The 24,406-nt window shown below is 57.6% G+C and overlaps 1 protein-coding gene across 3 annotated transcripts in view; it reads right to left on the bottom strand.

Moving 5' to 3' along the window:
• The window catches only part of RBFOX3 (RNA binding fox-1 homolog 3), a 305,276-nt gene that overhangs the window by 137,632 nt on the left and 143,238 nt on the right, over positions 1-24,406 (bottom strand). For all 3 annotated transcript variants that reach the window (XM_090257313.1, XM_090257312.1, XM_090257314.1), the window contains exon 3: positions 6,649-6,756. The gene's annotated coding sequence lies outside the window, so the exon portion shown is untranslated. The remainder of the gene's footprint in view (positions 1-6,648; positions 6,757-24,406) is intronic.

The following is a 24,406-nucleotide window of genomic DNA, read 5'->3' as shown; positions in this document are numbered from 1 at the left end:
ATGAGTGTTCTTGAGACAGGTGTGGTGACGGCTGCACAGTACTGTGGGGTGCCTGATGCCGCCGAATCATTCACAGGGAAATGGCTAAAATGGTACATTTTCTTTGGTGTTTTTTCCCCCACAATTAAAAATCCATTTTAAAGCGTTCTGTACACCCACTGAGCTCGCACCATGGGCCAGGCACTGCCTGGTTCCTTCACAGACAATCAGCTCTCTTCCACCCTGGAAGCAGCCCTTCTGGAAGGACGCTGTCTCCCCTTCATCCGGACACGGCCTGGAGAGTAAGTCCACAGCTTAAGGTGGCCCTGCTAATAAGAGGCAGAGTCAGGGTTCAAACTGGGTGCTCCTGGCACCTGGAGGAGACCCCCTACAGAGCTGCTGAAAGGCTGAATGAGTGATGCTGAACCCCAGACTTTATACACTGTGGAACCTGCCCTCGTTTCTCAAGGTTTTGTTTACAGGAAAGAGTAAGGAAAGGGCTGGTGGGAGTTGGGGCATCTTTTAAAACAAAGTGACTAAATAGTAATCAAAATACACCTGAGTGAGGAGTTTTACTGGAGGCATGGAAATGTTTTGAAACTAGATAGAGGTGGTGCTTGTCCAGCTTTGTGACTGCACTAAATTCCGCTGAATTGTTCAATTTTGTGTCATGTGAATTTCAAATAAATTATTTAAGAATAGATATCCCTGAAATTGAATACAAATGTACCAGAAATGTGTTTACTGATGATTTATTTGGTACCTAGTTGTGTAAACACACACAAAGTCTTCACCTGTGGCCAGACCTCTGCCCTCCCTCCGGGTGGTCTGGAGGCAGCGGCGGGGGCCTGGGGGGTGAGCGGATGGACTTGTCAGGGCAAAGATGCTCTTAGGGGACATTGTACTGGCACTTCACCAGGGGCCCAGTAGGCACCGGGCCGCTGAACCTGTGGACACGAACCTGCAGGCTGGGGCTTGGAGGTTTCAGACCTAGTTTTATTTAAAGTTTCCTAAATATTTTCTCTTTGAAGGTTTACGTGTCCCATTAAATAATAAGTCGCATGTCTGGGGGCACTGAGCTTCCTTACCTCATCAACATCTATTTCCTTTTATCTGTTTGGGAGAACAGAGAGCTTATTCCCCGGTAATGGTTGCTGGGAGCAGACCACTCAATAAAAAGATGTGATTAATAATGAATTAAATTAACATCCTCTTCCAGTCGATACTGGAGAGAAACTTCCAAATACTGTCTGTATATAGACAAGGGGGGACTCCAAAACCTGGAATTATCTTCTGGAGGGCAGGCTCCTTGCTGTACAGGCTTCCCCCTCTAGGTGCGTGTTCTAGAAACCCATCTGGATCCGTGCACCAGCTGGCGTTGTTGTGAGAGGCTGCATCCTGCTGCAGTGGATTTTTTTTTTTTTTTTAAGATTCAATGTATTTATTTGCCCATTTCATGATGGGTGATTTACAAGCACACCTGCCCACATTGCACTGAGTATTCAGCAGTTTTGACCAAAAATGGCATGGCCCCATGCCCCACCCTCCCTATTCACCTGCTTTCATCTTGAGCAACTGTTTTTTTGCTTCCTCAGATGAAAAAAGTCCTCAAAGGGAAATGTTTTGCCGATGTGGAAGAGGTGGCACAAAAAATGGCTGAAGCACTAAAAGGTAACAGATTCAACATGTGCAAAATCTATTTTGAGCAGCGGAAAAAATGTCTTGCTAGGTGTACTGCATCAAATGGAGAGTACTTTGAAGGCGCCTGAAGTTTAAATGTGTAAGAATACACATTTTTTTCATTTTAAATTATATTTTATTGATTATGCTATTACAGTTGTCCTGATTGTTCCCTCTTTGTCCCCCTCCACCCAGCATCCCCCACTCCCTCAGGCAATTCCCACACCATTGTTCATGTCCAGGGGTCATGCGTACAAGGTTCTTTGGCTTCTCCATTTCCTACATGGTACTTGACATCCCCATGGCTGTTCTGTAACTGCCTATTTGTACTTCCTAATCCCGTCACCTCTTCACCCATCCCCTCCCCACCCCCCATCTGGAAACCATCAGACACACTCCGTATCCATGATTCTGTCTCTGTGCTTCTTGTTTGCTTAGTTTGTTTTATAGATTCAGTTGTTGATAGATTTATATTTATTGCCATCTTATTGTTCATAGTTTTGATGTTCTTCTTTTTCTTATATAAGTCTCTTTGACATTTTATATAATAAAGGTTTGGTAATGATGAACTTCTTTAGAATTTTCCTGTCTGGGAAGCTCTTCATCTGCCCTTCGATTCTAAATGAGAGCTTTGCTGGGTAGAGCAGTCTTGGCTGTAGGTCCCTGCTTTTCATGACTCTGAATATTTCTTGCCAATCCCTTCTAGCCTGCAGTTTCTTTTGAGAAATCAGCTGACAGTCTTATGGGACTTCCCCTGTAGGTAACTAACTTCTTTTCTCTTGCTGCTTTTAAGATTCTGTCTTTATCTTTAACCTTTAGCATTTTAATTACGATGTGTCTCGGAGTGGGCCTCTTGCATCCATCTTGTTTGGGACTCTCTGAATACACAGTTCTCTATATAAAATAAATTAAGGGTTTTTTGGGTCCCCCTCCCCATATGTATGCGTGTGTATGTGTGTATGTGCATTGTGTTGTATACACATGTGTGCATACACTAACATGTGCACATGCCCCCACACACATTCTGTTGAGGTGGGAAAGAGCTCCAGGAAGGAGGGGACAGGGAGGGCAGCCAGATGCGGGACACCCCCAGCCCCTGGCCTGGCATTGAAGTTGACACATTGTAGCACATTGTAGTGCGCTCTAGTGCCTGGGGGAGCCCATTTCTCAGCGAAGCTCATTGGAGGGTGCATCTGCAGACACCTTTATAATGTGAATAATCATCTCCTAATTCCTGTTTGAGAAATGAATCTTCTGGTTTCCTAAAGTATGGCACAGAGTTTTGGAAAGAAGGTCAGTGGCTAATGCCTGTTTTAGTACTTGGAAGCATACCCGAGGGGGTTCATTAAGTAAATTATGGTACTTCTCTGCAATGAAATAATATTCAATCATTGAATACAAGATTAGCATCAACGCAGAAATACGTCCCTGCAAATACTATTAAGCTACGACAAATCTCAGGTTACGCACCAATAAATGCAACATGATCCCACGTTGGCGAAACATTGTGTCCTCTTACGTGGAGAAACCTGTCTGCAAGGGGACAGACGCTGAGCTCAGAGTGGGTTGTGGGTGTGTTTTCTTCCTTCATTTTTCCTGTCTGTGTTTCTACCTCAAGCACCCGCTGCTTAAGGCATAACGGAAAAGCGCTAGGGCTCTGACTCTGTGTTCCCTGCAGGTGGCCCTTGGCCTGCAGCAAGGAGGTCGCTCTGACACCTGGGATTGCATTCTCGGGACAATGTAGTCACACATGCTCCTGTCTATGAGAGAGAGACCCAAGTTTCTCCCCTCTTCCATGCGGCTCCTGTCCTGATGGGTCATACACTCATCCCTTGGACACTGAACGAGCCCCCTGTGCGTGGGGGCAGGTGTTGGCCCCGCGTGACCTCGCTGTCAGCTGGTGCTGACTCGGCAGGGTTGGTGGAGGATGAGGCCCAGCCAGGGTGGCGGGCACAGGTCTGACTGTTCTTAATCGATCATCAACCTCGCCCCAGGCAGACAAGGTTCTTGACCTCTGACCTCACCCACATGTCTCCAGGGGCACATGGGTCCCTGTGAAACCAATTCACACCTCAACCTATTCGGTCCCAGGTAGACCAGGTAGTCAGGACTGCTAATCATTATGAGAACCACCTTAATCTGGTGGCAACGGAAACATTGAGGCCATCCCTCAAAGGTCCAAGTCGGTGGGTCCTGGGCAAGTCGTGGGCCTTTCTGAGACAAACCTCCCTCTTGGCGAAAAGGAGGAAGTTAGACAAGGTGACCCCCAGGTCTGTGACAGTCTATGGTGTGACCTAGTATGACTTTCTACTCTGACAGAGGCTGGGCCACAATGACACCTTCTCCCTGCTCCCCTCATATTTCAGGATTAGGAAGGGATTGGGGGTATAGAAAGTCCTTGCCAGCTTGGATTCCTGTCCCCGCTCTGTCCCCACAAAGCCACAGCTCAACTCCATGAAAAGGCCTCAAGTGTTGACTGCAAAGCAAGGACACTGGCAGCTCCAATGACAGCGCCCTCACTCGGCTCCCGCACTCTGGGGCTCCCACCTTGAGGCCCCCCTCTGTCCTGCACAAGCCCCGGTCTGAGGAGGCCAGTCTGGGGCCGACACTCCCACAGTCAGACAAACCGTTTCTGTGCAGGTGGCATTGAGCAACGCATCAGAGGACCCAGAGACACGAGTTCCAGTCCCAGCCCCTCGTTCCCTCATCCCCAGGGTCCTCATCTGTTGGGTGAGGGTTAACGTCGCAGTGAGTGTGAACACCCACACACTGACCCGGTCCCTCAGTGTGAGGTGCTGAGCTCGCCTGGCAGGAGGCCTGTAGCGTCCCTCTCCCCACTTCTCATGCAGAAAGTGGGGGGCCAGTGGGACAGCCACTGTTGCCTGTTGCCCAGCACAGCTGGTCCCAGAGTGCAGGGACAGTGACAGGATGGCATCGCTGAGGCCTGCTGTGATTCCCATCACTGGGGTGAAGGGACACTGGGTGACCAGTTTGGTCCTGTCTCTCACCCATTATTGTTTTCACTTCCGCTCACCCCCCGCTCCCCAAAACAGAAACAGATAAGAAACCCTAAAAATGTCCACAAAACAACCGGAGAAGCTGGAGACGCAGCACTGTCACGACGGGGCTTGCTCTCTAGCAGCAGAAAGAAGTGTTTCCGTGGGTCTCTGTGTCCTAACAAAGGCACAGGCCCATCCCCTTATCTGCCTGCCCACGACAGACATCATTACACCAGGCTCAGTGGCCACCCCTCCGGGGCGCCCTGAACTGAGCAGACGGAGGAAGCGTCTGGAAAAGCCACCTGCCAGCAGCTCCTGCCTTCTCCTGGCCTGTCTTCCTCCCACTCAGCCTCCGTGGGCTGGGGACGCAGCCGGCAACAGCGCAGCTCCGAGCTAAACAAACTAGCAGGAGGCCGCGTCCTACAGCTCAGCCAGGGGCCGTCTCATGCAGAGACACAGCAACACCATAGCCCCCCGGCAAAGCCCAGAAGGAGCGGCATGGCCCCGCGCTCCAGGAGGGAGAACTTTCTGAGCTAGGCCTGCAGGCAGCGCGCTGCTGTGGCCACGCGTCCAGGTGTGAGCTTCCACTCTGCCATGTGAGGGCCGATGGCACCTGCTCCCCGCGGAAGGAGGGCAGATCTAGGAGTGGCCCCGCTCAGCATCACGGCGACAATAAACAAGGCAGGGACTGAACCATTCCCGGTGCAAGACGCTCAGCCATGTTAGTTGGTAACCTGCCAGCCCAGGGCCGGCTTACACATCTATACAGAATGTCGGCCATACCTCACACAGTTGACACCCTTATAGTTCAGCTGGGAGCAGACCCCTGTCCTCAGAGAGCCCTCCTGGCCCCCTGCTCCTGTCCCTGGGCTCCACTCTCTGTGCACCTGTTCCCGCCACAGACCCCAGGGTGGGGGACAAGGATGGGGAGGGGTCTGGCTCAGTGACCAACCCCAAGGCCACTTTCCCTGTTCCCTTCCATGCTGAGGAGCAGGTGCAGAAGGTCAGGAACAAAGCCAAGAGAGAAAGGGTCCAATGGGACAGGAAAGACAAGGGTCCCCCGTGGCCCACGTGCCCGAAGGCCACACCTGAGCCCTGACCACTGCCTGCCCCACACCAGCACCTCCTCTGTCCTCTGGGGAAACCTGGAGCCACTGTTGGTCCTCAGACCTGCCAGCTGGGTGCTGGCCTTGGGGAGGAGCAGGAAAGGTGGGGGTGGAGGGAGCCCACGCCCCGTCCCGTCCGTCAGCCACTGTCTTGGAGAGTCTGGGACACAGTTTGGCCCCAGGCCCTCTTGAGGGACTTTTCTTTGATATTTATTAACCCACTTTCTCTCTTGGCATTCGTTCGGAGCAAGGAGGAAACCTCAGCCAAGGCTATGAATAGGCCAGGCCATCCCTGGGGAGGACGGTGAGCTCATACCTACAGCTCGGGTGCCAAGCATAATGAAGTTTTCTCAGTCCGCCTAAATATAGGCTGCGCCTCGCCGGGGCAGGGGCCAGGCCTCGGGGAGCTGAGCGTGCCCTGACCCGCGGCCGCCAGCCCTGACGCTGGGCCCCGCTGGGGAAGGACCTGGCTGTCCCGCAGTGGCATTCCCAGCCCAGCCCAGGTCAGACCTGGTGGGAGACACCAAGGAAGCGGGGGAGGGATCCGCAAAAATGACACACAGTATAAATGACTCCTATAAACAGAGAGTTTAATAAAAAGGCAGTGAGGGAATTTATGGGCAACCCAAGGATAATTAAAATTATTTATCTACTCACCTCCCTTGCTGGCTGATCAGTCTATTAATTATCTATCATACACTCGCTGATTTGCATTTTAGTGAAGGGACTGGGGAAGGGCAAGAGAAATGCACGAGGGGTCCAGGAACTGAGGAGGGGGACAAGTGTGGACTCCCTCTTTCCCAGCAGGGACCTCCACACGCCTCCAGGCCACATTCCTGCCCCAGCCGGGCCTCTGGGAAGCCCCGATCTTGAAGGGTACTCACCTGTTGGCGGAGCGGCTCCCAGGATGGGGTCCCAGCGCGGGGCCTGCTGACCAGCCGGAAGCGAGTGCAGGCAGCTCCTTCCCCTGGCGGTTCTGACTTAACGCCGCGCTGTGAAGAGAAAACACAGGAACAAAACCGTTTGAGTCCCCGACTGTCTGAAGGGCCTCAGACGCCCGCTCTCCCGCGCTCGCGATTAAAAATATCACAGGACGGAGTGTCATGGGAACGGTGTCTTTGAACGCTGCACATGAGAAGACATCAGGCGCCCTGCTCACCACTTGCAGGAACAGACGCCCAGCTCTGCCACCCACTGCAGGGGACTCACACTATCAGGACGGATGCGGAGACACCAGGAGAGGCTGCCGATAGGCCCTGGGGTGAGACTGGCAATGACCAGACCAACGATGGGATGACCATGTCACTGCTTCTCAGCACAGCCCCAATCTTCTCTCAGTCAATGGAGCCTTGCTGGGGTTAAAGCTCAGGCTCACCCCATTATCAACCTGGGGTCCCCAGCACCCTGATGGATGCCAGGGGTGAGGGGCTAACCATGGCTCACCGACCTGCGGCTGGTGCACCTGGCAGTTTATCCAGATGCTTAACCTCTCTCATCAAAACCTGTCGGCCTCACCACACCAGCCGAGTGAGCCGATTCCTTAAAACAAACTTCTCTCTGTCTGTCTATCTGTCTGTCCATCCACCCATCCGTCCATCCATCTGCCTATCCATCTATTTATCTACCTACCTCTCTTCCTACCCACCTCCCTATGCACCACAGGATACAGTTGCGTGTGGGCAGGTAAATGGACAGATTCTGCGGGTTTAGTGGCTCTGAGAACGAACCCCCGCTGACTCAGGGTCTCTCTGGCTTGCACTCCATGAGCAGAACTATAAATGCCATTGTCATCGTCCTCCCCCTCCCCCGCCCCAATACTCTGCCCAGCACAAAGTTCCCGCTCTGGGGGAGGAACTCTGTCCCCGCAGTGACAGCAAAGAGATGGGGGAAGGAGGTAGTGAGGGGCCTGCCGTCTGCTTGGGAACAGGGACCGCAGTCACAAACCAGGAGCGCACCGCCCCACGAGGCCCTGAGAAGTGTCCCCTGGCCCCGGCCTGGCTCCCGAAGCCCCGGCCTCAGAATGCATTTCCCTCTGTGAGGGCCACGCTCCCTGACATGGGCAGGACAGTCGTCCCCCTTCTTCCTTCCTGACCATCGCTTCTCAATTCTGATGATGTATCAATAACTGCAAAGCAGAACGCCTCCGTGAGCAGAGCTGCTGTGCTGTAGCTAATCGCTTTCGGAATCGATTCCAGGGTGTGTGTGTGCAGCGAGGCGGGCCGTGTCCCCGAAGCCACTGCAGCCCGGGAATTAGGCACACCAGGGAAAGTCCTAGGAGACAGCGAAGGGGGTGGGAAGGAACGGAGGAGAGCCCCGGAGAGGAGCAGATTTTCCGAAGGCGGGGGATGGAGATTCTTGGTGAGACAGAGAACGAGGGATGGCAAACACATCCTGAGTCCATGCTGGGTGAAGACACAAAGGGACTGGAGGGACCTCAGACTCAGAGCCTTGGATGGGGTGCAGAGGTCAGGTGCAGATGTCATGGGGCTCTCAGGTGACAGGACTCTTCCTGGGATGGTGACCCCTGCTCCCCCTCCCCCCAGCCCAGGCAGCACACAAGGCTTGGGCCACAAAACCCGGGGCTCCTCTGAACCCAGACTGAGGCTGCCCCTGGGCCCTCCGTGGACCGCAGCCCACGCAAGGATGGGGGTGAGAGGGGAAGGGCAGGAGCTCAGGATAATAAAGTCTCTCAGAACCTCCTTCCATGCTGTGACTCATGAACCCTTCCAGTGACGCTAGAGGGACACCGAGCACAGAACACGTGGAGATCCTGTTCTGTGGGCAGAGCTTGGACCTGAACTCAGGTTCCCTGACTCCAGGGCCCAGCTCCTGACGACTATGCTGTCCTCACGCTTGCTGAGGTCAGCCAGTGGTGGTGACTCAGTTTCCCCATCTACAACGTGAATGCTTGCACAGCCCTGGGAGGCCCTCTGCAGCCCTACTTGGGCAGGATCATCAACGGGGGACCAGCAGGCGGGGCCAGGGAGGCTGAAGTGTCAGAGAGGGGACAGAGCCCCTGTGCACTCCTAAGCAGGAGCCCCAGGACAGCATTAGTGGACCCAGGACCCTTCCCATACATCACTCATGTGCTCCCTCCTTCCTCACGGCTTCCCCAGAGCCCCACCAGCATCTGGGTTTGGGAGGCATGCCAGTGCCTGTACAGAAGGGGGCCTGACAGTTGCAAGGTCATACCCCCAAGGCAGGGAGGAGGGAGGGTGTAGTCCTGTCTTTTCCTGGAGACAGGAGAGAACAGCAGCCCTGGTGGGAGCCTGGGGCCTGCTATTCCTATTACTTTCCCAGAGCTTTCACTTCCCTGAGAGGTCCTTGGGGGTCCCTGTGGCAGCAGCATCTCCCTAGGAAAGGGGGTGCTTGAGCCCATCAGCCCCTGCCCCCAGCCCAGGCAGCTCCCCTGCCCACTCTCCCACCCCCAGGAGCTGCCCTCTGGCCACATGCAAATATCTCACGGAGAGAGGCAGCCGTCCCTCTCACTTCCATCTGCGCCCTCTCCTGGGCTGCAGGCATGAGAGGGTCCCAGTCCTGCTGCGCCTGGCCTGAGCCCTCAGAGAGCCTCGGGGGGAGCCGCACGGGCAAGCGGGCACCCGGCCCTGGTGTGGGTCCCACACAGTTACACTTTCGGTGTTACAACCTAATAGAAGCTGCGTGATCAAATTCCAGGTCATTACACATGGAAAGGGACCCCTCCGTGGTCGACAACGACTGTTTCAAACCAATTAAAAGAAGCCCGGCATTTCTGCGGGCTGCCACCGTGCCCGCCACCCCCGAGGTCTCAGGGGGCCCGTGTGTGCCACGAGCAAGATGCACGAAATGTTAATGGAGACGCTTAAATGCCACGCCAAGGGGATTCTGGTAAATAAGGCCATGCAGAACGGGCTGGAGGAGAAGTCTCCTGAGCTAACCCTGGAGGAAACTTCAATAAAAACAAGATTGGATTGAAAGCAATTCACTCTGCAAGGGGTGGGTCTGTTGGCAGGGTCGGGAGGGGTCTGCAGGGGGGGAAGCTTCTTACTCCTATTAGTTTCTTGGCTAGTATGTGCCGGCTGCTGGCACTGGAACCCGCCAGGGCCACCGCACCCACTGAGCAGCCTGGGGAACTGGGGTGGAATTTTCCAAGTCAAAATTCAAGAGGGCTGGGGGTGCGGAACAGACGAGGGGGATGGTGGTTAGCGATGGTGGCGGTTGGGCGGCTAGGACAGAGTTGTGGGGGTGCTGGGGCTGAGAAGGAGGCAGTGGCTGTGTGGTGGGTCCCCAGCTGTCTGGTAGCTGCTCTGAGCTCTGCTGTGTCCTGTTTTGGGGAGATCAGCTGTCACCCGGGAAATGGATGAGGTTCAGAGAACGCCACCAGCACCCCGTCAAGAGAAGAGGTGGAGCCGGCACAGCCCGTGTAGACTCGGGGCAACGCCAGGGTGCCGAAGCTGGGGCTGCGCCTTTGTTCCCAGCCAGGATGGCCTGCGTGGGGCTCGAAGTTCTGCCCACGCAACTAGAGGGCCTCCAAGAGCAAGAAAAGGAAAAGGAGTCACTGGGCCCAGCGAAGACTTAGGACCCCGGGCTTGGGGAGATGGGCGGAGCGCACGGGGGCCCTTCCTCCCACAGCCCCACCCCCAAGGCCATCCTGGCCCTGGGCCCTGCACACCTGCTTCCTTCGGCCTCACCTGACAACTGAAATAACACACCTTGTTCCAGCTGGGGTTGTCAGATTGAGTAAGTAAAGTGAGCAGATGCCCAGGTAAATTTCAAATTTCAAACAGTAAATGATAGTTTACATTTTTTTAGTGTGTGTACCATGCAATATTTGGGGTATACTTATTCTAACAGTTATTCATTGTTTATCTGAAATTAGAATTTACCCAGGCACTCTGTATTTTTACTTGGCAATGCTAGCTTCTAGCAGACTTATTACCTGGTGTGAACCCACACACATGCATATGCACACACACACATGCACATAAGGTACGCAAGGCATAGACACACATGCATGTGCACACACATCCTTCAAGGAAAAGGAGCTAACACTTCACAAGGACCAGCTGGGTGCCTGGCGCTTCCCTCTGCTTTCTCCTTGAACCCTCTCCCACCACCCCCACCGCCGCCCCATCATTGAGACAAAGAGAGGGGGGGCCCAGGACCGCCCCGTGCCGGAGGCTGCCTGGTCAGCAGCAGCCTGGCTGAAACTGCAGACCCAGGCCATTCGCACTCCAATGTCTGCACTCTTTCCACCAAACCAGACCCAATGCATCACATTTAGATGTTTATTTCCAAACAAAATGGCCATAAGGAAGTTGCTATTGATTCTGCAGTCAAGTCAATGGACAAGCTTTGAGGACTTGGCTCAGGCCCATGGCAGCCTCAGAACAAGCGGCAGTGACCTCGGAGCGAAGGCTCTGGCAGTCGGGCGTGCCCGGCTGGGCGTGTAGGTGAGCACACCCGGCTCCCGCCCAGAGGAGTAGTGCTGGGTCCACCCCTGAGCGTTCTCCTGGCAGTCAAGTCCTGAGCCAGTGTGCAAAAAACACTGGGGTGTGGCAGGGCGTTCTAGAAAAGAGGAATTTTCTCCCTGGACACCTAGCAGGGGACCATATCTGTGCCTTCTTCGGTTGAGAAGATAAATTTGAGACTGTCTGCAAACTGTCAAGATGCCCCTGAACCCCTGACTTTTCCTTATCAACTAGTTGCTTCCCAGGTAACTGGTAGGTGGTTTAGACGCTTGCTATGTGGTTAGAATCACAATCTTTAAAAAGAAAGAGTTGCAATCTTTGATGAGGCCAAGGCGAGTCACAGGGCCGTGTGCCTCATTATCTACCTGGGCCAGCCTCTTGGCAGGGAAGGAGATTAGATCTGGCTGACAATTCTGGCCCTTTATGTCAACAAGAGAGTTGTCACGCCAGACACTGCCTTCCATGTCTAATCCGGCGGGATTCGTGATGACTTCATAGGAATGGAAAGCTAAGCTTACCATTTTGTCATTTCTAGAAAAGTCTCCCCGCCCCCTTTTCCAAACACGAGTCTCCTGGACTGGAAAAGCCTCCAGCGCGCAGTGAGTCATCATCTCACGCGCAGGCCGCCTGCTGTTGGCAAAGTTTCCGAGCAGACAGAAGCTCTATCTGAGCTGCCAGCAGTGGGGCCCTTGCGAGGACAGCAGCTGACTCCTGCCGTGGGTGCCATGAAAGCGTCCTGGGCCTGATGGTGTGGCCTGGGTGTCCACGGCTTACCTAGCAGCCAAGGGATCGGGAAAGCCTGAAGGCAGGGGAGGGGGCCAGCATGGACTACCCAAAACTCCAACACAGAGGCCGTCACTGATCAAACGATAAAGCCCGAAAAAACGCAACTACGGAGAGCCACTGAGCCAGGGAGGTCAGCCGTGCGGGGACCACAGCAGGTGTCTCCCCGGCCCCCCGCCACTTTCACCCTGTCATCCCCATCCCGTGGGCTTCTGCTCAGTAACACAGCAACAAGCAGCCCGATACTGACATGGTGTGTGGTGCCGCTGCTGCTGGCCTGATGGGGCGTTACTGCAGAATTCTGTGCTGGGAGTTGCATTTTGGAATTTCCTGTGGAAGAAGGGAAGGCGTGGGGGTCTCGGGGTGGATGCTGCCGGCCGCCGGCCGCAGAGGAGACAGCTCACGCAAGGCGTGGGCTTCCTTACAGGCACGTTGTTGTTTCTCAGGCGACTTACTTCCCAGAGGGTTTTCCCTGCATTTCTTTTCTGCCACAAAGTTTTGACGTACTGCGGGCCAGGAAGGAAGAGAAGTCAAGGTTTGTCACCAGAACGAGGAGGGAAGCCAGGGCACAGCGGTCCCAGGAGAAGGGAAGAGGGGTGCAGGTAAGAGCCTCGAATGAGCAGGTGAGAGAGAGAACAGCAGGAGAGTGAGACAGCCCAGGGGACCTCTGCCCCGCCTCTGGGCACAAACCTCAAATTCAGCCCACAGGCCCCAAGGGAACCCCCTCTGAGAACAGCCTGGCTGGCTGGTGGCCTCCGTGGTGCTGGGCCATCTGTGTGGCCTGTGGCCCCTGGGACATGGGCCACTTCCCAGGATGCTTTGCTTCCTGAACATGGCAAATCTGACCTCTGGAGTTGGGTGACCCTTGCTGCCGCCTCTGATCCCAAGCCACGGGATCACCCAGGGCCAGAATCCAGGGCCAGAAGCAGGGTCTCATCACCTCAGCCGTTCAGCAGGACCCCAGATCTTCCTGCCCAGAGAACAGACCTGACAATGCCCCTGGTTCCAGGGGAACCCCTCTTTGCCCCTGGTCACTAGAATCGGTACTATTTTTCAGTGCTTCCGAGAGAGGAGCTCCCCATGCCAGTCGCCCTTGGCAAACCTTTCCCGTATTTAAGCCACTTCACTGCTAGTAAAAGTCCTTCCTCGGGTCTATCCCACTTCCTTCCAAGGCCCTATGACTTCTTCCCCACGCCTGTCCTTGCTGCGCTGGAGAGCACCTGCTGGCCACCCTCTGCGACCTGTCCTAGAGCCTCAAAAATACGCATCCTGCCCACCTGTGCCATGCTGTGGACCCTGCCCACCTGAGCTGTGAGCCCCACTCGCCTGAGCTGTGGACCCTGCCCGCCTGAGCTGTGGACCCTGCCCGCCTGAGCTGTAAGCCCCGCCCACCTGAGCTGTGAGCCCCGCCCACCTGTGCTGTGGACCCTGCCCACCTGAGCTGTGCTGTGTTTCCCCTTCAGACCTTGGAGCAGAATTGCCACTAACTGCAGCAAGAACGGCTCTGAGGAGCTGCCCTCTCTGTATCACAGTCTGGCTGTCGCCATCACTAATAGGGAAGCGGAAAATGGATTCCTCAAGCTCATGAGCAGCCACCTTCTCGGCACATTCAGAGGATTTGGCACGTTCTGCCCAGAGCGCCCATAAGGGCAGCACTGGCCCAGCAGGGGTCCCAGGACAGGCAGCGCCATGGGCCACAGTGCTCGCTGCCAGGATCCTCGTGCCACGAGACCCCCTCCCCACGGGACTGATGGCCTTCGGTTTTCAGATTCAAATGGCAGAGAACATCGGTGGCTTAAAACCTTCTGACACTCAAACGAGGCACCGGGCCCAGGGCACAGATGATGCTGTGGCCTTCTGAAGGTACACTGCCACCTACAAGGCCTTGGGGGCCCCACCTCGTGTTCTCCTGTGTGAAAGGCCAGGGGACGAAAACAAACACTAAGCCAGGATATTCCCTTGTTCCTGCAGCAGGTCTTAGGGGGCAGCCAGGGCAGGTCCTGAGCCAAACCCCAAGCCTGCCTCCCCCAGACCCGCCACAACACACCTATGCAGCCAGGCCGGGACACCACGCACTTCAGGGCACAAAGTAGAAACATCTCCATATAACTTTCCCAGCAAGGGCAGGTGAGGACACTGTCATCAGAGTGTGAGCCGCGTGTGAGCTGTGTCCTCGCATCAGAGGCAGAGGTGGGAGAGAGGGAGGCAGAAGGGAGAACAGTCGCTACAAGCTGACCCCGTGCAGAGGACCCGTGAGGGGAGGACAGGCTGAGGACGAGAAGCAGAACTGTGCCCCTGGCCTGCAGGAATCTACGTGCTAATCCAGACGCCGCAGCACACACTTTGTCTGACGTATCCTCAACTTCACGTGCATGTCTGCGGTGATAAAAAGGGCAAAACGCGACACAGAAACCTGCTGGGTGAGGAGAGAGGAGGTCGCAGACGGAGAGGTACCAGGGGCCTCGCTGGCATGGTGGACCCTGACCTGCCTTTGGGGGGAGCAGCACCTACGGGGGCAGGAGAGGGGAGGCGGACCAAGAGGCGGAGGGCCAGCCACGCAGAGCTGCCCTGCGCCGTGAGGGCGGTGGGTCATGGTCTCACCGAGGCTGCAGTGCCGAAGGACCGGGAAGAATGGGCCGAGAGCCGATAAAGGCGGTGGCGCAGGCAACGTTCCCAGCACAGAGCACGGCGATCAGCAGCCCCCAATCAAAGCCAGTTCGCACCCCCTCCCTTCCCTACAAGGAGCGTGGCCGATGAGGGGCAGTGGGTAGAGGAGCGAAGGCCCTGGCTTCTGAGAGAAGCTTGTTTTCTCAGGACGGTGTGATGCGCTGGGGCTTGAGGTGAGGGCAGTGCCCAGGCCCCAGGCCCCCGGTCCATGAAGCCCCACTGCCCCTGTGCACACACACGCAGCTTCTGGGGGACAACGCCCGGAGTTGTCTTTGGGTCCTCAAGGCAGGTCTGTGACGTTGGGTGGCTTTGGGGGCAGCACTTAAGTTTCCTGAGTCTCTTGCCTGGAAGCCCCCGTCCCAGCTCTAGTGCTGACTGTGTAACAGCCCCACCGCAGAGCACCTGGAGAAGCTTATGGGACTGGCCGGCACTGGGTGCGGACCGCTGACCCCACTGTCACTTGCCCCAGGCACTGGTAACAAAGTAGCTGGAGGAAGGGACGAGCGCGGGGACCAGGCTGGCCTCACTTCCGTTTCCTGCTCTGCCTTCCCTGGCTGTGGGACTCCCTCATGCTCAGTGCCAGCCAGGTCCCATTGTCACTGGGACTGGAAATAATGTGTGTGACCATCACCGAGCACAGGTAGGGGCTTCTCTTGTGTCCTCAAACATCAAGATCTCAACGAGGTTCCAGGGTGTGCGGCTTTGATTTCCAGGGGCCACGTGCCTCTTAGTGTCTGTGCTGTCATTGCTACAGCCCAGACGTGGGCTCGGCCACGTCCACGGCAGACCTTCAATCTCACGGAGACCAGGAGAGCCATCACGTGCGTCTCCTGGCCCCACGTGGGGTCATGGTGAGGCAGCACATTCTGCAGCCAAGAAGAGGCCTGAAATGGCAGCTGCAAGGCTGCCAACAGACACTGGACACCTCAGGCCACACCTGCTCACCCACCTGGACTCCTCCCCAACCTCCTGGTTGTGGGGAGTTGGCTCCTTGCCATCCTCCTGTGCCCGATGCTGCCAGGATGGCGGAAGAGGCGGGGCCCCTGCTTGGTGCTCCTGTGCCCGCCAGCGATGACTGCTTGCTGAGGGCTGGCGAGAGAGGCGTGCTCTGCCCGTGGCCGGCGGTGTGTGGCATGATGCACCTACGTGAGCCCAGAGCAAGTTCATTGCTGCACAGACGCAGGCGGCGAAGGGAGACCAATTGCTTGGGCAGACGGTGTGCGGGCGAAGTGAGAGGAGAACTCGGGGTTTTGTACTTCCAGGCTATTTGCCAGCCTTCAGGTGTCCATTTCTAGGAGCTTCCTAGGACTGACGGGTGGCGGGCCATTCCTGCCACCCTCTCTGGTCCTCCCTGCAGGGGGAAAGGGCTGGGAGGAGAGGGGACTCGGAAGGAGCTGGCTGTGGGGCTTGGTGGCTGTCACGTCCAGGTGGGGCGGCTCAGAAGCATGTCCTCTGCTTCCAGAGCAATCCGCCATGGGCCAGTGGCAGCCCTGGAGCTGGCTGACATCTGGCAAATGAGCGGAGGGACGCTGCTTTAACTTCCAGGACACGCACGCTCTGCTCTGGAAGGCCCCGGGGGCCCTGGGGAGCCTCCGAGGTGAACTTCATCTTCAAGGGTTAGTGACGAGGTGCAGCTGCACCAGGCCCTTCCAGACAGCTCCCCCTCCTTGGGGGAAGGGCATGTGGCTCGCCTCCCGCCTCTGTGGGAGCAGCGGACAAACTGGCTGGTGTCTGGCCTGTGACGTCCCCTCACCCCCCAGCTCTGCTGCTCAGAAAGCCTCCCCCCTCTGGAGTCAGAGGAGCCATTCCTGGGGAGGGGGAGGGAGGCCATGGTGGGGGAGGCAGGCAGCTTTCCCGCCGCAGCAGCTACAAGGCACCACCTGGCCGAGCCAGCCCGCACCTGTAGGAGGCAGACGCTCGTTCATCAACTTTGCGGCCCGGCCTTCGCTTCCTCTCCTCAGGGCAGAGAGAGCAGACGGGTGAGGGCTGGGCAGCCATTCTGTGCTGCCCGAAGACCCAGGCAGGGGGCCTGGCCCCCAGGACTGTCTTCTGTCTGTCTGGAGTTTTATTTAGGCCTGTGAGCAGGGAGAGGAGAAAGACAGGCCTGGCAGTGAGGGAGCCGGCGGGTCGTGGAGGTGGAGGGCAGCAGTCAGCACCCCAGGCAGGTACGCGGCTCTCGGCAGGGCTGCGGAGGCCTGAGCCAGTCCCTGACCCCAGGGGCGGCACCCCCGCCATCCCCGATGTGCGTGACTTCAACAGAAGTGGCCACAGGTGAGCCGTCCTCACCTGAGCCTCTCCTGGGATGGCAGCGAAGGGAATGCTGCAGGTGGATCTGGGCAGCCTATGGGGTTAGGCCTTCCTGGGCCCAAGCGTGGTAGGAGTTTGGGGGACACCGCGGGCCATCTCATCGAAGTATACAGCTTTAACCTCAGAGCAACCCACCCAAGCAGCCAAGTAAGACTGGGGACTCTCTTTCTCCCTAGATGTTCACTGCCCTGCCACTGACGGCCCCGCCCAGATGGCCTCTTGACCTGGATCCGCCACTTGTCCTTGGGATAGAGATAGCTCCTTAGAAAGGTCACACCAGGCCACCCCTTCCCAGAATGTTACCACCTGCTGTCCCTCCAAAATAAAAATGAAAACAACAACAAAAATGTAATCACAGCTGCTGCGCACCCCCCCACCCCACCCCGACCCCCGCTTCTTTGCCTCCCTGCTTTGAGCTCCAGCCTCTTGGATATTTACTGTCCGCCCCTCCTAAACCACCCGGGCGGCCGGACTGCGCACGCTCCGTCGCGGGAGCGGCTGCCGGCGCAGTTCCCTGTAGCTTGCAGAAAAAGGAGCCTCGGAGGGAAAGTCCGCCCGGGAGCTGTCCGGGCCGAGCTCCGCGTGATGGACGATTATGGACCATCTGCACTTTCAGAGTGGGACAGATTTATGAGCGGGAGAGACAGCTAGGAGAGTGTCCATTACTATAACTCACTGCCCTCTTCGGAGATACTCTAATCAGGCAGCCTTCCCTCCTGCCCAAAAGCCGAAGTCAAGAACGGACAAGAGGGGAAACCAATGACATTTGGGGGGGGGGGGTCTTCTCCCTGCAGCAGGGCTGTCAGAGGCGTTCGGGCCAAGGGCGCGGGGCCCTCTGCCTGGCTGAGAAGGTCCCCCATCGCCGTTCCCTGGCGCACCTGTCCCACCTCGGCGCACCTTCTTGCAGTTGGCGCTGGGAAGGGAGAACGTGCCCGTACCTCCCTCCCTTCCCAGCAGCTGCCCGGAGCCAGCCAGGACTGCGGACGGCCAGATTCCCGCAGAGGATGTAGCAAACACACCCGGTGCTCCAGGGGCCGTGCAGTTTGATAGCTGCGTACCCAGCCGAGGGGAGGCAGTGAACCTCGAGGGCGCACGGGCCCCGGGTCACGCGTGCGCTGAAGCCACCTGCACGGACTCACAGGAATCTTATTCCTGTCTTACAGGTGAGAGAACCAAGGCGCACAGAGGTGTGTGGCGGGGCCAGGTTTCCAGCCCAGGTCCTTCTGACCCTCTCTGGCTGCTGCCCAAAGGAGCAGATGGCAGTGCAGAGGGAACCTGGCCTCCTGCCAGAGGCGGCCGGCCCTCTCCCCCCAGTGCCTCTCCAGCAGGGCGGCTCAGGACACTTCCCCGGTGAGCTCCCGCCCTCTTACAGGGAGGGCCCTGGAGTGACGAAGCCAAGAGGAACCCCCGCAGCTCCGACTCTAGGCCCCAGCTCCCTAGGAAAGACCCCGCAAGCAGACACACAGGCCCCTCCCACTTCTACAGCAGTGCAGGGCTCACAGGCATTTTTACGCTTATCTAATCTGGCGACAGCCCTCTGCAGCAGATGGGACAGGTATTTTTGCCACCCCTTTAAAGATGAGAAAACGAAGGCCTACTGAAGTCAAGGTGCTTTCCTGAGGCCACACAGCCACCTGGCTGCGGAGCTGGGGTCTTCCCGTGCCCCTGGCTCTGCGCGCAGGGCTTGCCTGGCCTCACTGCTTGCCTTCCTGGGGCTGCTGGGAGCACGCCACCCTTGGCTTTTTCACCCGGCAAAACGTCCTTTTCTTGCGGTGCCCACTCGTCCCAGTCCCTCCCTCAGGGGCACCAGTGTAGAGGACGGGACCCTACCTCACCCTGGGCGGTTGGTTACACCTGAGCTGAGCTGGATCTTCAGGGCAAGGAAGGGTGTCAGGTGAGGAAGGAGGGTGGGCGGGCTCTGCCTGGGGGACGCACATTCGGGCAGGAAGCAGGCTCACCCTCCCGCCCTCCTGGGTGTTTGCAGTGGGGAAGGGGTTGGGGGTTTGGCAGGAAATGAGGCTGGACTGGTGAGCAGGGGCGAGCACCCCTCTCTTGTATCTGCCTCTCGCCCTGCAGAATTGGCTCCTCTCAGCTGGGCACGCGGGCACAGGGTTGCACCATGCAGGCCACACTGCCCATCGCAGCTGGTGTGACGGGAGGGGCCGCCTCTCCCTCTGGACCAGTGTGTCCAGTGGGTGGTCGATCGAGGAGGCAGTCAGGCCGGGCCATCTGGTTGCACAGCCACCAGCCACGTGGTTTCTGAGCGCCTGAAAGGTGTCCACTGCGAGGAACTGAATATTTCATGTTACTCCACGGAAGCTTTAACGGCTACTGTTCTGAAGAGACTGGCTCTGGACGATGAGCTGCCGGGACAGCCTCGGGGTCGCAGACTGACAGACCCCACTAGCCACCGCCTAAGTGCAGGTGTTCTACAGCGTGGAAACCTGAGCGGACTTCTGTCCCTGCGCCGTGGAAGGGGGTGGCTTTGCCCATGAAAACACCATGGACTCGTGAAGTTAAATTCTCGGCTTGGGTGCAGCAGCATGGGGAGAGCTGTGACGGGACAGGGACCGGGCACGGGGACAGGGCACGCGGCAGGAGCCTGCACGGCGAAGGGCCTGGGCTCTGGCCCTGGCGGCTGCCACACAGGGAACCGGGGAGGACAGGTGGGGTGGAGAGCTGAGCCAGCAGGTGCCCCGGGCTCGGCATGGGCTGGAGAGGAGCGGGGAGAAGTCAGAGCCGCAGGGTACCCTGCAGGCAGGGCATCCCGTCCTGTCCCCTTCGCACCAGCTCGGAACTTCCCACGGAGTAAGTCCTGCCTCACACACAGGAGAATTTATGGACTCCTATTATTTCCAGCCCAGCTCCACTCGCTGTGGAAACCAATTCTCCTCCCACTTTATTATTATTATTATTATCATTATCTTCATTAGCGCTTGATAAAATGTAGCCTCCCATCTCCACCCCCGGCCGGGGCTCCTGTAAAGGACCGTTTCCCCAAACCCAGCTGAGCCCCTGCTGGGGATGGGCATCCTCGGGGGAGGACGGGCGCAATGCCTGGTCCTTTGCGACTTCTCCCACCGTAAAGATTACTGCCGACAGCATTATGTGGCCTCCCCATAAACCGGCCTTGCTGCAAGGACCCCTTCATCACGACCCCCTCCTCACCCAGCAGTTACTCCAAACCCGCGCCCTCTCTCCTGGCGAGGATGCTTGTGGGCCCCGTGGGTGCCCTGGAGGACAACATCCTGTGGTCCCTTCCTCTAGCTCGCAAAGCCCGATGCCCACCCCTGGGTGCACCTGCAGGAAATGCAGGGAATCCAAGGGCCTGTCTGGGCGCCCTTACCACTTTGACCTAGACCTGCCCCCTCGCTCCCCCCAGGGGTCCGTGGATTGGCCCCCACCCTGTTCCTCTTCAGATGGTTGCCCTGGAAAGCAGCAGCAGGCGTGGTGACGACCGGGGTTCTGCCCCAGAGTCCGCTCAGCCCCTCAGCCCTGACCTCTCGTGCTGACCCACAGAGGAGGAAGCTGTGGGCTTCCGCAGGGTCTCTGCTCACACCCCTGAGTCAGAGCCAGAAGACAATGCCCCCCAACCTGCACTGCATCCTCTCCATCTGCAGAGAAGGAGTTACGTTGCCCTGAAAAATGGACCATCGGATGAACCCCAGGAACTGTGTAGTGTGTGTGTGTGTGTGCATGTGTGTGTGGGTGCTCGCTGCTCCCCCACCCGAGGTCAGTGCGCCTTTGGGAGTGACTGAGCCTTCCTGTTCCCCTGGGCCCCCAATGGAGGAGCCAGGCGGTTGACCCCTCACCCCAGGACAGTTCCGGAATTGTCCTAGGGCCACCTGGAAGTCCCCCTCATGGGCAGGATTCTCAGGGTGAAAGGAAGGAGTTTCCATCTTCCCAGCCCTGTGACACTCATCAGTGCCTGGTTCTCAGACGGGGAAAGCGCGGCCCTTGGGGAGAGGGGTCATGGAGCCTCCGGGCAGCTTTACGCCTGTGCAGTCTTTTCCTGGCCTGAAGGTGCTACGGGCCTCCAGCCTCCGTGGCCCCTCTCAGGGCTCACCACCTCGGGGCCCGCTGCTGGGACAGTCACTGGTCACTCTGTCCTGTTCTGACTCGTGCTCCCTCCTGGGTTCCTGCATTATCTCAATCTAGTGTTTTGGGTTCTCTTTTTTTCCTTTAAGTTAAAGATCTTTATTTGTTTGAGAGAGAGAGGGGAAGGGAGGGAGAAGGAGAGGGAGAGAAACACCAACGTGACAGAGAAACATCAATCGGTTGCCTCTTTTATGCACTCCGACCGGGGACCGAACCTGCAACCCAGGCCTGTGTCCCGACTGGGAATCAAACTGGTGACCTTCCGCTTTGTGGGCTGATGCCCCACCCACTGAGCCACACTGGTCTGGGCTTCGGTTCTTTTTTCACGAGTGTATGTCCTGTCTCATTAACTAACCTGTATAATTACATGTACATTTTTCTAACTAAAAAAACGTTCAGCTTTCATCTGCAGCCTCCGGCCCCAAGACTCTATTTCCAGCTCTGCAGTGGGCCTCCTGCCCGCCCCCCAACCCGGATGACTCAACCGGACACACTCGCAAGGCAAGAGCGGCATCCCCGTTTCTGTGCAGGACCCCCCCGCCCCGAGCATCGCACCGGCCTCCTCCCGTGCTCAGCCTCAGTCTCCCCCTCGCATTTTACCTCCCTCTTCAATTCCACTGTCCTCCTCACAGCTGGCCGCTGGCCCCCACAGTGTCCCCCCGCCTCTGCTGGTGACCTTCGTCATCACCCAGCATTAACAGCGTGTCCACGAGGGCCTCTCTGGTGGGCTTCCCCGCTGAGCTGGATCCAGAACTCTCAGGGGGTGGGAGGGAATCACAGCCCACCCCAGGCTGGCCCCATGGGCCCCACGTGAACGTCTTCCCCTCCCCTCCCTGGGCCCCCGAGAAGCTGCTGCCTGCAGCTGAGGGGTCGCTCAGCACTAGCTCGGCACCCAGGGGGGTTTCCACAGGTTGAAGATCCCTGGTCTCCAAAGAGACCGGCGGCTCCTGGAAGCCAGGCGCAGAGTCACATTCTTTCTGAATCGAGTTCGAGCCCGTCCCCTGCCCCACCGTTCACAGGGGCCCCCAGTCTACCTGCTGGGGACCACCCACGTCTCAGCCAAGGCCTCACATGGCACTGCAGGAAGCTCACAGAACCCAGGGTCACTTTCACAGTTGTTCCTAACGGCAGCTCCCCCGGCGGTGACGTCCACACCATGGCTGACAGTCACCTCCACTGTCCTGGACTGCTGTGTTTTCAGTTCTGGCCCAGGTGCAGGTGGACGGGACGGCCCTCCTCCCGTGTGGCTCGGGGAGCAGGCTCAGGGCTTCTGGGCACGCCTCATCTGGCCCTGCCCTCATCGGCGAGGGGCGACCGGCCCCCTGAGGCCCAGAGCAGGAGAGGACTGGGCGTCCCAGCAGCCTGTCCCCGCCCCCCTTCACCACCGCTGCCCCTGCCACCCCCTCATCCTCGCCTGCAGCCTCTGGGCTTGGATTCTGTTTCCAAATTAGAAATCAGTCCCGCCACTCAGGGCTGGATTCTGAGTCTGAGCAGGGAAAGGGCCATGTGTAGCCCTTTTTTCATGCTGCTGAGCAAAGCAGGGATCAGACTGAGCACAGCTGTCAGCGAGGCACTGTGATAAATCAATACACCGCCTGGGGTGGGAGAGGGATGGGAACAAGGAGGGAGCCCAGGGTGCTGGGGAGGAAGGCCAGGGCAGCCCCCCAGCATCTAAGTCAACAAGCCAAATCAGGAGGGGGTGGGGAGGGTGGGGGAAGGGGAGAGAGACCGAGGCAGCACAGAGAGGGAGACAGGGAGACACACACAGAAGCAGAGGCTGCAAAGCCCCGTGAAGACACAGCTGGTCACCTCACAGCCTCAGGAAGGGGGGCATCCGCCTCCAAGGAGTTGGGAGGATGGTTCTCCTCTCTACGGTACTTTCATTTTTAAAAGGCGCCCCCCCTCCCTGGCCCTTCTCCTCACGAAGCCCTAGGGGGACCCCAGGTACTGCGAGCTGCCGTGGTTCCAGTTTCTTCTGTTCCTGACACGCACCGGCTTCAGGCCTATCCCTTGAATCAATACCTGGTGTCATGCCTTCCAAAGCCACTACTTTTACACCAGAAAACAGCGGAGACAGAGGTCATGTCCAAGAAGAGAGACAGGAGACAAAATCACGGCCCAGGGGGCTGCGGGCAAAAGTCTGGCTTGGAACCGTCCAAACTTAGCGTCACCCCTTGACTCCGCCCGTGTCCCGGCTCAGGGACAGAAGTGCCCGGAGTGGGGGACACAATGACAGGAGAAAAGGACCTTAGGAAAAGAGCATGTCTGGTGGTGGATGGTGCGGACATCAGCGCACATGGAGGGTCTTTGCCTTGGGACGTGGGCCCCCCGGCCCTCCGCGGGCCCTCATGCTCTCCCGGGGCCCTGGCTCCGTCTCCAAAACCGACAAACACCCTTGGCTTCCAGGTCCTTAGGAGGTGACTGACCTACTTGGGACTGTCCTTCCTTCACTGCCACACAGGTGCCTCCGGTCTCTCCCCTAAACTCTACTTCGGGCCTCCATGCCACCCCTTCCCGTGAACTGCAGTCCCACTCACTGGTCCCCCTCCACTTTCAGTCTCCCCACCCTCTCTTCTGTTGCCTTTACCTGTCGCTCAGACGGACCTTGAGATTTGTCTCTTTCCACCCTCTCTCTCCATTTCCACCCAGCACCCCTTTCCTGGGGGCTCCTGTCCTTCCTAGATCGTAACCTTGACCCTGACCTCTTTCCTCCCCAGAGATCGTGTTGACAGTGCCCAGGAGACTTCCTACCAGGAGACGTGCCCAAGGCGACCTCACCTGCACCTGCATCTCACCCAGCAATGGCATCACCGCCCCGTGGCATCCAGGCCGCAAGCTGGACTCACTTGAAGGACCCCTCTCCCGTCTTCCCTGTGCCCAGCAGTGACAGTCATTCCTGGGACCATGGTTGCTTTGCTCTCTTCTCCTCCTGACCCCAGCCCTGGGGTATCCTTGCTGCTCCTGGAACTGTACCTGGCATCTTGGAAGAGACATGTCCTGTACCCACTGCTCAGATGTCTCCAGTGCCTCCCCACTGCCTACAGATGGGCCTTGTAACCTTTGGGGGTGCCTTTAAGAGACTTCTCCCCAGGAAAAGGCTCTCATGTACACAGATACTAAATTTTGAAGCCATTTTGGGAGGCTCATGGGAAGCTGTCTGTGAGCTGCACAGTGTAAGAGGCAGGTCTGCAGGACGTAGCTGAACTCTCCAGAGACACCCCAGGGACTGTCACAGCCCGACCCCAACCCACCTCTCCAGCCTCAACCACCTCACCTGTAGGATGAGAGCAATAACAGACCCACCTCCAAGGGTGCTTGTGTGCTTAAAGCCACACAC

Source organism: Furipterus horrens, unplaced genomic scaffold (genome assembly GCF_987537825.1).
Source record: "Furipterus horrens unplaced genomic scaffold, mFurHor1.1.pri manual_scaffold_11, whole genome shotgun sequence".
NCBI lineage: Eukaryota > Metazoa > Chordata > Mammalia > Chiroptera > Furipteridae > Furipterus > Furipterus horrens.
Note: the sequence above shows the minus strand (reverse complement) of the source record. Positions and strands in the feature narration are given on the sequence as shown.